Here is a 14,798-nt window from a genome sequence, read left to right as displayed (position 1 = left end):
GGAAATTGAAATTCTTGGAGTTTAGAACTTAAGATATTCACCTTATTTTTCTTTCCTCAGACGTCGGAAAAAAAAAAGTATAGAAATGGATGGGGTGAAAAATTGCCTGTAAGCTGAAAAGCTTTCTTATATTTTTCCACTTGTTAATTCGCTCAGAAGAGGAAAAAAAAAAAAATCTTAAATTTTCCCGTTCCCAAAGACGGCAACGAGAATTAGAATATTTGACCTGCGAGAAATTAACATTGCAAAATAATGAAATTTGCAAAAAAGACGACAAAACTGAACCTCTGATGATGGGCCAGGTCGGTTTGGGTGGGGGGTGGGGATGGAAGGGGGTGGCGGCTACGGTGAAGCATACACTGAGGGAGACAGCAGCGCAGCGACCCCTGAGTGTTGTGAGGCACGTGCACAAATCCTTTCCGAGGCACATGTGTTCTATGTGTATGGCATTACCTTGTCGTCAGGGTGGGTAACACGGTCATTGTCGCATCATTAGCTGTGACACGCGGCACACAACACCTTACTGTTGCTGTAAGTCCTGTTACTGATGCACACTTCACCTAACACCATGCTGGTTGAAGTCCTGGTGCTTCGATACACTTTGTTACGTATCGGGAAAACATCCCTAGGAAAAAAAAAGCCCCCTCCCAATGTGATTCTTTTAAAACAAGCAAAAAAAAAAAAAAAAAGAAATCCAAGAGAGATGGCTAATTTAGTTTGAGTTGCCGTTTGAGACAGTTCAAGCCGTAGGAGAAAATACAGAAACAAGAAGAGAGTTTGAGTTGATGAGTGAAAAGGATGAAAGGATGAAGATACTAGTTAGCTATTGCATTTTAATGTGAACAAAATAGGAGTAAGAAAAAGCAGAGTCTTGTACAGCAGGGCGCGAAAGGAGGGGGAGGTTGCAGGAATGTAGTTAGCAAGTTCAGAAGTGACCCGTGGAAATAAGAAATAACGATTGAAGTTAAGAGATACAACACTGCAGCGGTGAGCAAGATTCAGGGCAGTCTGTTAGAGAAGAGGACTCGATGAGATGAAAAAGCTTTTGATTCCATCGTATTTAGGAGAGCAGTGTGGGTTGAATCTCCCCGTATATGGGAGCAGTACTCCATAAGTGAACGGAAAAGGCTTCACATTACACCCTGTTGGTTTAAGCCCATATGCTGTGACACATTTCACGCAGCACACTCTAGGCTTTAAGCAACACCCTTTCCACCACTCTATGGGCTGCGCTCGCTAGGGTCATTGAAGGCAACACCTGCTCACTCAACTGACTGCTAGGATGGCAAAGGTCGAGCGTCAACCTTCTTATTTCGAACCAGTTGAATTTTGCATAATTTGCTCTTGACCACTGTATAATTATTATGCCGCATTTCATCGACTTCGAATATTTTTAATACTAGATTTTTATTTAGCTTTAATTCATGGGAAAAAAAGATCATTCCATCCCGTTGTAAAAGTTTTGATAAGGGTCGGTCTTCAGGAGTGATATTTGTGGCACAACACATTTTCATTCTCTTACTTTGAAGCATCAAAGGATGACGTTGACTGACGACAACACTGATGAAGATGTAACTGAAAGAGAGGAATACATTTTTTAAACAAGACCTTTTGTCACGGAAGCTGAGGTTATTATGCAACATTTTTTCTTGAAATGCATGAAAGTTAAAAAGCTTGTTTCATATAATGTTCTCCTTTATTTGCTTCTCATCTGATAGAAACCAAATCTGAAGACAAAAGTTGGCTCTGCCTTGTATCAGACTATTGTTTTGTGTCTCCCACTAATACAAAGCATCGTATTTCATTTCGGTCGAACCACTGAAGTGTGATAACTTTGTTAAGGCAAGACATTACTGAAGAAATTGATATTCAACTTGTATATTTTAAGAGAAACTTTCTTTTCAGCTATCGCTCTTTCCAATTATTGCCTCTTGGAATTGCTGTTTTGTGTATTTTTTTTTTCTAGAAAACAAAACAACACAACTAAATTCTTGAAATAATGATTTTTGTTATTGTATTAGAAATACATTGTCATCTGCGTTGTTGCAGTGTTTACTTGGTGTCCAACTATATCAATAACTGTATGGAATGTTTTCATGTGGCGTGTGTACCTTGTAATCAGCCTTGCCTTGCTGTATAAGTCGTTATCTCGTTATCTCATCCTAACGGTCTATATAGTACCGTAATGTAGAGTTATAACCTCTTTACATCAAGAAATCCTGCATTTCCTTAGTCAGTAATGCTATTTTGTATGTTAGACATCTGTATTTATTCAAATAAATGTCCTGAGCAGTGGGCAAGATGTGGGATTGTCTTCTGATTCACCAATGAAGGATTCTCATTTTTACGTTCGAGATAATATCGTTATGGAGAACTTCGACAGTAATAAGAAAGCGACACTCATGTTGATGAGTATTCTTCAATACAGTCTTAAAGTTCCGGGGCCGAGAGATAACCCACGCAATGTACCGTACTCACCCCATCCATAAAACTATTTAGAACAAAAGAACATTACTAAATAAATCGATGAAATAAAACAAAAAGAGCGAGGTTACAAGAAGCCATCAGGGTTATATGTGGCACTCCCTGTATAAAACATATATATCTATGCATTTCTACCTATCATCCTCATCCATAAATGAGTCCAACCTTCTTTTAAAGCTCCCTAACATTCGGTACTAAGAACCTGATTTCTGAGTTTATTCCATTCATCTACTACTACTGTTTGAAGACCAGTTCCTTATCTCTTTTTTAAATGTAACTATCAAACCTTGTCATGCCGTCACATGATGTCATTCATTATGAAGCTTAGGTTGAGACTTTATTTAATAGAAACTCTGTTGAATTAATCCCTCCTCGTTCTTACTCCTTCTCCCCTAACCTCTCGTCTCATCAGTGACGGAGGAACCATTGTGCTGTCTTCTCTTAAAGCGAAAAGTCGAATAGTTTATCATCCCAGTCATTGTCTCCTTCCTTGTTTACCTTGTGCCACTGACGAAATTTACCCCGTCTCACCAAAAATCCTCTAAAGTTTATTCCGTAACACAATAAAGGAAATGCTTCAATGTTTCTTGCGGTTTTTTTAACCACAGTGGGGAAAAAAAAGATCCCCCAAACTCTGGGAGAGTTTCCCCCGAGGTGACTGACGCTGAGAACAAGCTGGGTCCATCACTTGCTTCCCTCGCTTGCTTGGCTATGGAGTCCCGTAAGATACTGGATAATGTTGTAACAGTCCTGCGTGGGTTTTTTGGGGTGCCGTGTATCTCATAATACTTCCTTCTTAACCAGCTAGCTAACTTGGTAATGCGTCTGAAGTCTGCTAAGGCCGCTTAGTTTTCCGTAATGAACTCATCTAATCTCGCAGGATGGAAGCGGCTTTGGCTTGCGAGGATGATAGCGGTTGATTCAGGATGTAGAGATATTGCTGTCTGGGTGATAATGAAGTGTACTGCCTGCAGTAACGTGAGTCATTACTCATCAAATGGTGTGTTCAGTATTCCCTGAAGTAATCAAGCCGGCAATGTAGTGGCGAGCAGGTATACAGTAATGAGATGGAGAGTTTTGTAGATTTATTAATTAAAAAATAATAACAGTTATGTTGTTGATTATTTATTGGTATATGTAAACTGACAGATATATATATATATATATATATATATATATATATATATATATATATATATATATATATATATATATATATATATATATATATATATATATATATATATATATATATATATATATATATATATATATATATATATATATATATATATATATATATATATATATATATATATGACGATTCCGTAGATTTTATTATATTGCATTATATTTAAAATAAGGAAAGGGAGTGAACGCAGACTGTAGCGATAATTGGCTCTTTCGCTTAAATAAAGTATATATATATATATATATATATATATATATATATATATATATATATATATATATATATATATATATATATATATATATATATATATATATATGACGATTCCGTAGATTTTATTATATTGCATTATATTTAAAATAAGGAAAGGGAGTGAACGCAGACTGTAGCGATAATTGGCTCTTTCGCTTAAATAAAGTACGACAAGAACAGGACACGTGCCGTATATATAAGTGTAACTGAAGTATAATAGCTTGTGTTGACAAAAACAAAATCAACTTTGCTTTCTTTACCTTACCACCAAAAATAATAATAATAAAAAAAAGTAAAAATGAACAAATGAATGTATTAATAATTTAATGAATAAATAAATGAATAAACAGATGAACAAATATATAAAATAAAACAATTGATATAGTCCACTTACTTTCAGCTTACATCTGGATCCTAAGCTGCTTTTGTAACCTCGTCGCTGATTGTTCCAATGCTCAGGCACTCTCCTGTTTAGCGGAGACACTGTTTTCTCTACATTCTTCCCTCTTCTCTTCCCTGTATGATCCCTTATTCTGTGCAGTACTTCGTAAGTTTTCGATCATTGGTCAGTTGGATGATAGTGTATTACGAATGTTTTAAAATTACATTTAACAAAGAATAATCAAAATAATGCGATTAGGAGTCATTTAATTAAAATATTTTTTTTTGTTCTCTGTTGCGTTTTTTCATGGAATTATCGCTATGCCGTAAATCAAAATTGTGTTATGAGCACGATAGCGTTATTAGATTTCAGGTAAGCCGGAAACAAAAGATGATAAGCAGCCTTTTATCTCAAGTTGCAGGTGCAAGAAAATAGCGGCGTGGCATCGCGAGGACAAACATGTACCTGTGTTGTTTTGTTGCTGTAACAGTTCGGGATAAAATATAAAATCCTATAACTCAGTCTTATTTCAGGAGAACTGTCTCTATGACATGCCACTATCTAAATTTATATCATTAATGATAATTCCATGAAAAAAAAAACAAGGAAGAAAGAAAAGAATATATAATTACAATTTATTTCAACTCTGTCCTTGATTTCAGCTCGAATTATTTCGATGAATCTTCTTAATCAACTTTAGATTTGTTTCAACAGATTCGTAATGTACTAGAATTATTCTGTTCAGTGATCGAGAAACAAGTAGATATTGCACAAAATGAGGGAGATACATGAAAGAAAAGTAAAACTATTAGAGTGGGAGCGTCTTCACTTGAGTGAGATAGGCTGACTGAGCCATGGACCAATCAGGAAGGAGTTACAAGAGTAGCTTAGGATGTAGTTATAAACTACGAGTGAAAGAACTATGGTAATTATGAGAATGACCCATGAGGCTTGGGACCATAATCTCAAATGTTTGGACGTTTTATGGAAAGTAGTTAGGATTTTTGAGGATGTTTTTATGACAATAAATTAATAAAGTGTTACAGGATACCTAAGATTTGAAATAAAGAACAGCGTGATGTCAGAAACAGGTTATATCAGAAAGGTGTCACCATAAAAAACATATGAAAAAAAAACTATATGATAAGTTACTTACATATATTTATGGACTGGAAGAGTTCCCATGACAAGATTTACAATAATGCTTTGTGATGGGTATTGTAAGCTTGTAGAGTGAATGGATGTTTGCTGAGAGTGGCGAAAAGCCTTTGGAAATACAGGATGCAAAGTGTATGGAGGGTAGAGAGGAAGGGGAACACTGCAATATAGACTGGCTGACAAGAGATATATGGGAGTTCTTCATAAAGTGAGCTGTGCGTGTGTGTGTATGTGTGAGAGAGAGAGAGAGAGAGAGAGAGAGAGAGAGAGAGAGAGAGAGAGAGAGAGAGAGAGAGAGAGAGAGAGAGAATCAACAGTGTTTAATTCCACGTCTGACCTTCCATCTTGTAACAAATCAAGCGCACGGTAATTAGCGGCTCTTTGCATAATTACCAGTCCATCAGTTGCTTGCTTCCCTTGCTCGCTTCTCCCTGCCTTCGCTCCCCTCACAGTATCAAGCAGCAATGAACGGGGCTTAGGCTTACTTCTCAAGATAAAGGGCGAGGGTGAATTACTGACCATGTTTAAGTTTATTCAGGCCAGCGGGTCAAAATGTTATATACGTAAGTACTGTGTTAATATTGTAGTATTGGGCTGGCGGTCTTTGTTTTTTGTTTGTTTATTGTTTGTTTGTTCGTTCGTTCGATTGCCGTTTATTTTTCTCTCTCTCTCTCTCTCTCTCTCTCTCTCTCTCTCTCTCTCTCTCTCTCTCTCTCTCTCTCTCTCTCTCTCTCTCTCTCTCTCTCTCTCTCTCTCTCTCTCTCTCTCTCTTACACACACACACACACACACACACACACACACACACTAATAGGATCGAGAGGACAGGTTCAGCCTCGAGGTACGTCACTACCTTCTCGTTAAAAAAAGTAAAATGACGTGCCAGGGAAAGGAAACCAAAGGTGGGCGTCACGACAGGTAATGAGAGCCGCTGCTGCTCCTTAGGGGGAACACAAAGGTGGCGTGGCTTGTGTCGAAAATGAAGAATGGAGGAGAGAGAAAAAGGAAACTCGGTCTTAAAAGGTCCATGGTTCGTTCTTTCGTTCGTTCGTTCGTTCGTTCTTTCTTTCCTTTTTCTGTCTTTCTTTTTTTGTCGTTGTTGTTGTTGTTGTTGTGTTTGTTGTTGTTGTTGTTGTTGTTGTTGATATTGTTGTTGCTGATTTTGTCGTCATCGTCGTTGTTTTTGTTGTTGTTGATATTGTTGTTGCTTTTGTCGTCATCGTCGTCGTCGTTGTTGTTGTTGTTGTTGTTGTTGTTGTTGTTGTTGTTGTTGTTGTTGTTGTTGTTGTTGTTTGTTTGCTCGTTTGTTTGTTTTTGTTGTTATCTTTCTTTTGATTACAGTCAAGACGTCTTCAGCTTTCGTCTGCTCCTTAGTCACTAACGTCCTTTCATCATCTATCCGTGTTATGTCAAGCATTATTCTCTTCATTCCTCCTTGGGGTCTGTGTGTCTCTCGTTTCAAGACTTCATAATACTCCAGTTTACGTTCCAAACATAAACTATAAAACTCCTGCTGAGTTGTTGCACGCTACGCGACGCTGAACTTCATATCCTTCCCTTTCTTGATTGGACATTGCTGTCTTATGTATCTCGACAATTTGTATCCTCCGCCTGTTAGCGAAGCACAGTCTTTTATTTGAATATCCCCTCTTGCTAGTGATACGTTTGATATTTTTCCTCTGCAATAAAATCATCATTTCAATCTTCGTTTCATCGACCTTTGAGGGGAATTTCATTCGTTATTTTTATCATTAAATCTGGCGTTCTATACTATTGGAAACTTTTATATTCACCAATGTGTTTAATTCTGTGAGAGAAAGCTCGTTCTCCCTTGGGTGGCGTCCGTGGTTTGCGCCTCTCGTGTGCGTCTGTGAGGAAGGGAGAAGACCTGCCTCACAACACTACAAAACAAAAGAAAAAAAAATGCTTTTCGTTTAACGAGTTTCGTGTGCAGCCTTGATGTGTTCCTATTTTTTTATTGACACAAACTGAGATCAGTCAAGCGCCACAAACACAAACACCAAGTCCGACACACACTGTTCAGTGAGGCTCGACATTTTTCAGGGCGATCGTAACTGTCACTGCTCAACGACTCCTCTCCTTTTGCGGCTTCATTCTGCGTACAAGGATTCTGAGGTCTTTCTCACTACCCCGTCTGTCATTGTATCGCAGGTGTTATACAGTCACTCCACTATCCTAGTCAATATTGGAGTATTTTGTCTCTGCTTTTTTCCTTTACTGAAGACGGACTCCATCAAGACGGGGATGTTAGATTATCGTACTGGTATATTAGATTTTGGAACTCAGAATTATCCCAACCTTAGGACATGTTCACGGAATATTCCTTTTACTTCTTTTTCCAATGCGTATTTCTTTCTTCTTTTGATTATAATGTAGTTATATTCTTTGTTGTATCCATATTAGAGCAAAAAAAAAGTTATTAGGTTTTGATAATATGGCACGGGATGTAAGTTAATAGCACCATCTCCGTGCAGATCAATGTAAGGCACGTGTTGTAAGCCTCAGGGAAGGACACAGTGGGCTTGGCGCCTCTTGGTACACAGGCTACGCAGGTATACATGTTATCCATACTACTACACGTATATTCAACTCCACTCAGACTCGACTCGGCTCGTAATACAGTTCCCGCCAAGAGAATGACTACCAAAACATCCACATTTCTTGCGAAACACGTAATTGACAAGACAAAACCTGGCGCGGAAAACTCGTGTGATATAAAAAGTTTGGTTTTTGTTATCAGTTGTTTCTATGTTGTTGTTGTTGTTGTTGTTGTTGTTTTCACTCATTGCGTTTTCCTTTCAGGGTTTCTTAAATATATAATATTATCCTTTTCGGGAGTGTTGACGTGCTTCGCTCAACACCTTTTCACAATGCGGCTTTTCCTCTATAGAGGGACGTGTTTAGTATTACCTTGCTGCTGAATTATCGCAGTAATTATACGAAAGAAAAACAATAATCACTCACTTCTGATAGCACTGAATTACAACGAAACGTGTGATATTATTCAAAAGAATCATTTTCCAGACTCACTAAAGTCTCATTTTGCTTATAATTATACAATGTAGTCTCTGATGTGATTTTAAATAAATGAAGTGCATACTAAGGCCATGATTGCCTTCACACAAGTTTTTTTTTTTTTTTACACCTTTTATTTACTGTTGTTGTTTTTTTCATCATGTATAATGCATTTTTTTTACATGTCTCACCTTATTACCTCACATTCCACACTTTACAAACCTCGGGATTCTTTATTATTCTTATGATGCTTCATTATTATTATTATTATTATAATGCTTTATTCCTAGAATGCATTTCTTTATTATTCTTATAATGCATTTCTTTTACATGTCTCATCTTACTACCTCACATTCCATACTTTACAATCATCGGGATTTCCGCTTCATTTTCATATAAACTGCATCGACTTTAAACATGCCTTTATCTTCTTATTTCCTTCATCGATAAACTTTATTTACGCTTTGTCTTAGTTTCCAAGTTTCTCATGTGTCTCACCTTACTACCTCACATTCCACACTGTACAAACCTGATTTTTTTTTCTTGTATAGTTCCTACAATGTTTGCAACTTCCTTTCCTTCTTACACAGTGGCACAATTATGGCTTTCGCCCAATCTGGGGCCAATTTCCCAAGGCCCACACACACAACTCGGGATTCCCGCTTCATTTCCATATAAACTGCATCGACTTTAAACATGTCTTTCTCGTCTTATTTCCTTCATCGATAAATTTTATTTACGCTTTGTCTTACAGTTTCCAAGTTTCTCATCTGCCCACCTTTACCTTTTCAGGTTGTGTGTGTATGTATGTATGTATGTATGTATATATGTATGTATGTATGTATGTATGTATGTACGTATGTATGTATATATGCATCTATAATGTCATTGCCATTATTCAGACTTTCAAAGAATTTCTCACCTGCTCCATATGTCATTCATATGGAGCATATTCATAAATCTTTCCCTGTCCTCCTATTCAACATTTTTCGTTCAGCCCTTTCACATCTTCTCAACTCCTTTTAAAAAACAGTTTTCTATTTTCTGAGTGTAAAAAAATATTGATATTCCTCCTGAATCTCTAATTAATCTTCTTTTCTTTTGTCCCGCCATCCTCTTATTCAAGTTTTTACTTTTGACATCGTTTAAGTTCTTAAGTTTTATCTTCCATTCTAATTTCTTTCCAGCCTTATCTGTCCTAACACTCAAGTATTCCCTTTGTATCACGCTGCATGGTTCCATTATAGCAATTCTGAATTTTGTACTCTTTGTGACGCCTATATCCTTTCATCACTTATTTATTTATTTATTTATTTATTTATTTATTTTTTTATGAAATTCTTGTCAGTTTTTATCCTCTACCCATTTTCACCTCTTCATAATTGATTGTCAGATCCTTGCCCTCGCCTTGGCAACTTCTACTTAACTCCTTACCTTCATTCCTGCAATACACGTCACATTCTTACGGTTAAATATATTATCAAGCAAAACTCTCCACTGGCTTTTCTCTTCTTCCAACTTATATACCTGTGGACATCCACATCTTTTAAAAAGGAACCCCTCACTCACAGTGTCCTTCAGAACATTTTGTATCGTGAAATTTTCATTGTATATGAGCCAAGCTTTAAGTCCTCATTTAAAAAGATAAATAAACTATTCATATTTCAGTATTTTCATTAACTGCTGCTTCACTTCAAAAAATTAGGTTTGTGTGTGGAATGTGAAACCCTCTTCTTGCTAGCGGGCGTGGTTGTGACCCGTGCCCTCATTCGAGTCTCCTCCCTCCTGCACAAGCTGTCTGTTGATGGACAAGAGCAGTCTTATCCAATGAAAGCTAGCTCTTCAAAGAGCAATATATATATATATATATATATATATATATATATATATATATATATATATATATATATATATATATATATATATATATATATAAAGGTGGAGACAGTAAACACCTGCCGAAACGATAATTACTCCCAGTGAGATCTGAAGCACTGGTAGGGGGTGCTGTGAACTTTCCTTTCCCTTCACTGACCACCTTGGTGAAATAGCCTTTAATTTTGCTATCCTCCACGACCTAGAGCAACTGGTGCAACACACTACTCGTATTATTGAACGTCTTGGAAATATGTTTAACACTTTTTACCTTTTTCCTAACCTATAATCCTTATGCTGTCACCCTATCTTCTCCGTTGGGCTCCTCCGATCACAATCTCATATTTGTATATTGTCCAATTGCTCCAATTCTTCCTCATGATCTTCCAAAGCGGAAGTGCCTCTGGTGTTTTGCCTCTGCTAACTGAGGGGATCTGAGGAGATATTATGCTGATTTTCCATGGGATGACTACTGCTTCCACACGTGTCAGAGACCCATCTCTGTGTGCTGAGAGCATAACAGAGTTGATAGTGTCTGGCATGCAGGCGTACATTTCTTACCCTTTCTCTCGACCTAAACCTTCCAAACCTTGGTTTAACACAGACTGTTCTTGTGCTATACATGATAGAGAGGTGGCCCACAAAAGGTGGTTGAGCCTTCCATCACCTGAATCTCATGCGCTTTATATATCTGCCGGGAATCATGCCAAGTCTGTTTTCCAACTATCCATAAACTCCTTCATTAATAGAAAGTGTCAAAATCTTTCAAGATCTAACTCCCCTCATGACTTCTGGAACCTAGCCAAAAACATCTCCAGTAACTTTGCTTCTTCATCTTTCCCTCCTTTATTTCAGCCTGATGGCACCACTGCCATCTCATCTGTTTCTAAAGTTTCTTCGCTCAAACCTTTGTTAAAAACTCTATCTTGGATGCTTCAGGGCTTGTTCCTCCTTCTCCTCCTCTTACTACTACATGCTACCCATACCTTGGATGCTTCAGGGCTTGTTCCTCCTTCTCCTCCTCCTCTGACTACTACATGCTACCCATTAAGATCCTTCGCATTGAAGTTTTCCGTGCCTAAAGCCTCGGAAAGCTTATGGACCTTCTATTGTTCTCCGAAACTGTGCCTCCGTGTTTGCACTTTGCATAGTCAATCTCTTTCAACTCAGTCTGTCAATATCTACCTTTCCTTCTTGCTGGAAGTTTGCCTACATTCAGCTAAAAAAAAGTGACCGCTCTAATCCCTCAAACTGCCGTCCTATTGCTTTAATTTCCTGCCTATCTAAAGTTTTTTAATCTAGCGTTAATAGAAAGATTCTTAAACAACTATCAATTCACAACCTTTAATCTGATCGCCATTATGGGTTCCGTCAAGGCCGCTCTACTGGTGATCTGGCTTTCCTCACAGAGTCTTGGTCATCGTCTTTTAGAGATTTTGGTGAAACTTTTGTTGCTACCTTAGACATATCAAAAGCTTTTGATAGAGTCTGTCACAAAGCTCTGATTTTCAAACTACCCTCCAACGGCTTCTATCCTTCTCTCTGTAACTTCATCTCAAGTTTCTTTTCTGACCGTTCTATTGCTGCTGTCGTAGACGATCACCGTTGTTCTCATAAATCTATTAACGGTGGTGTTTCTCATTGTTCTGTCCTGTCACCCACTCTCTTCCTGTTATTCATCATTGATCTAAACCAAACTTCTTGTCCTATCCATTCCTACGGTGATGATACCACCCTGCACTTTATCCACTCCTACTCCTTTATTCACTCCTTCCGCTGATGATACCACCCTGCACTTTTCCACGTCTTTTTGTAGACGTTCAACCCTTCAGGAAGTAAACAGTTCACGCAGGGAAGCCGCAGAACGCTTGACATCCAATCTCTCTCAAATTTCTGATTGGAGCAGAATAAACTTACCATTGTTCAATGCCTCAAAAACTCAATTCCTCCATCTATCAACTCGACACAACCTTCCAGATAACTATCCCCTCTTCTTCAGTGACATTCAACTGTCCCCCTCTTCCACACTGAACGTCCTCGTTCTGTCCTTCCTTTACTTATAATCTAAACTGGAAACTTCCACATCTCATCTCTAGCTAAAACAGCTTCTATGAAGTTAGGTCTTCTGAGTCGTCTCCGCCAGTTTTTCTCACCCCTCAGCCGCTAACTCTGTACAAGGGCCTTATCCGTCCATGTAAGGAGTATGTTTCATATGTATAGTGGTTTTCCTCATATCGCTCTTTTAGACAGGGTGGAATCAAAAGCTTTTCGTCTTACCAACTCCTCTTCTCTAACAGACTGTCTTCAGCCTCTTTCTTATTGCCACAGTATTGCATCCCATTCAATCTTCTACCGCTGTTTTGATGTCAACTGCTCTTCTAATCTTGCTAACTGCATGCCTCCCCTCCTCCCGCGGACTCGCTGTACAAGACTCTTCTTTCTCTCATCCCTATTCTGTCCACCTCTCCAATACAAAAGTTAATTAGTGTTCTCAATCATTCATCCCTTTCTCTGGTAACCTCTGGAACTCCTTCCCTGCTTTTGTACTTCCACCTTCTTATGAATTGAATTCTTTCAAGAGGGAGGTTTCAAGACACTTATCCTGTAATTTTTGACTACCGCCTTCGACTCTGTCGGGGACCGGCACCTCAGTGGGCTTTTTTATATTTTTTTATTACAATTTTGTTGCCCTTGGCTGGGTCCCCTTATATATATATATATATATATATATATATATATATATATATATATATATATATATATATATATATATATATATATATATATATATATATATATATGAGAAAGAGAGAGAGAGAGAGAGAGAGAGAGAGAGAGAGAGAGAGAGAGAGAGAGAGAGAGAGAGAGAGAGAGAGAGAGAGAGAGAGAGGTGTGTGTGTGCAGATGCGTGTATGATGAGCAAATTCCAAACATAAAATCACCATAATGGTAATCTCCTCGTCCATTAGGGCGATTTTAACCACGAACATTGAACGGAGAGAGAACAATATTACTATTAGTGTCGTTGTATTGGCTACTGTTATAACGTGTTTTATTTCAAAACAGCCTCGTGCTAACCAGATTCTTTTTATTAACGCACGTTTGTTTGTCCATATCGCAAGAACCAGCGGGTGTGGAGGTGCTGTTCCCTTGTTGTCTGTGGAAAGTCTCTTCTTTATCATTCCAAGCTTTAGAGTCGTGTATCTGGCCTCGGACTTCCTTTTTCCGTTAACGTAATTTTCCTACTTATTTCTCAACAGATACTTTCCCTTGTCCAAATTTTTTTTTTCTATCTTTACATTTTTTTCTATCTTTACATACAAGTTCACCTATCTGAGGGAGTTCTTGTACCTTGACTCTCCTATTCAAAGATGAAATGGTGTTTTCTTTTCTACTTATAAAAGAAGTAGAGTCATTGGTTGCGGAGTAAGAAAAAGGAGTTACAAATTGGAAAGAACGACATTTTTTTTTGTCTTTTATCAAAAATTTCATAAGTTCAGACATGCAACTACTGATCTGTGCATAAAAATCACATATACAGGAAAACAGTGCGAGTCATTGAATGGTGCAGAGAAAATTAACATACCAGTACATGCATTAATCCTAATGTAAAAAATGAAATATTACACGGCAGTAAACTTCCGGCGACCAGTATATACATCAGCAATTAACATACGAATGCAATATAGCGAGCTGGACATTACTCAGGCAATAACAATGATTCATACCAAATGAGTTTGTGGCATCACGGATATGGGGAATAGGAGGAGTAAAATATCATCAGAGGTCCCGCACGACAAATGAAATTTAAAGCGTACACTGTGGAGTGTGAAATTCGTAAAATAGAACATATAGCCTTGGTTTTGGTCATGCGGGAACATTGAACGAAGGGGAGCCTGCTGCTTAATGAGTGTATGATGACAAAATTGATGGCAGGGGTGTGGGAGAGAGACCACTTGCACAGTAGACAGATAGATGGACGGGGGAATCCATTATACCCTACACCGGGGAGGAGACCAGGAGCTGTGTTTTATTGAAGGAATTTATGCGTGACTGGAGATGAGTGAATTTTCCGGGTCGCTCCCATTTGAGTGGAATTCGTGAGGAAGCCGCGGTGCCGAAAGACAGGCAGACAGGCACAGACACACCGCGAGGCTAAAAGGCAGATAGATAGTTGAATACAGGGGAAAAAAGGCAAACAGACAGTTAGATAGATATATTGGTGAATATATTTTTTATGTAAGAGGGGCACTGGCCAAATGCGACAAAAAGAGAGTAAAAAAGCCATTGAGAGTGCCAATCCCAAATGAAAGGTCAAAAGGATAATCAGAATTAAAGGATAAATATCTTGAAACCTCCCTTTTAAAAGAATTCGTCATAGGAAGGAGAGAAAATAGAAACAGGCTAGGAATTCCAGAG

The 14,798-nt window shown here is 38.0% G+C and overlaps 1 protein-coding gene across 1 annotated transcript in view; it reads right to left on the bottom strand.

The window, feature by feature from the left end:
* Window positions 1-14,798, bottom strand: part of LOC135088839 (putative neural-cadherin 2) — a 156,536-nt gene that overhangs the window by 76,708 nt on the left and 65,030 nt on the right. The gene's annotated exons all lie outside the window — the stretch shown is intronic.

Source organism: Scylla paramamosain, chromosome 3, assembly GCF_035594125.1.
Source record: "Scylla paramamosain isolate STU-SP2022 chromosome 3, ASM3559412v1, whole genome shotgun sequence".
NCBI classification, from domain to species: Eukaryota; Metazoa; Arthropoda; class Malacostraca; order Decapoda; family Portunidae; genus Scylla; species Scylla paramamosain.
The sequence above is the reverse complement of the archived record's forward strand: the minus strand, read 5'-3'. Positions and strand labels throughout refer to the sequence as shown.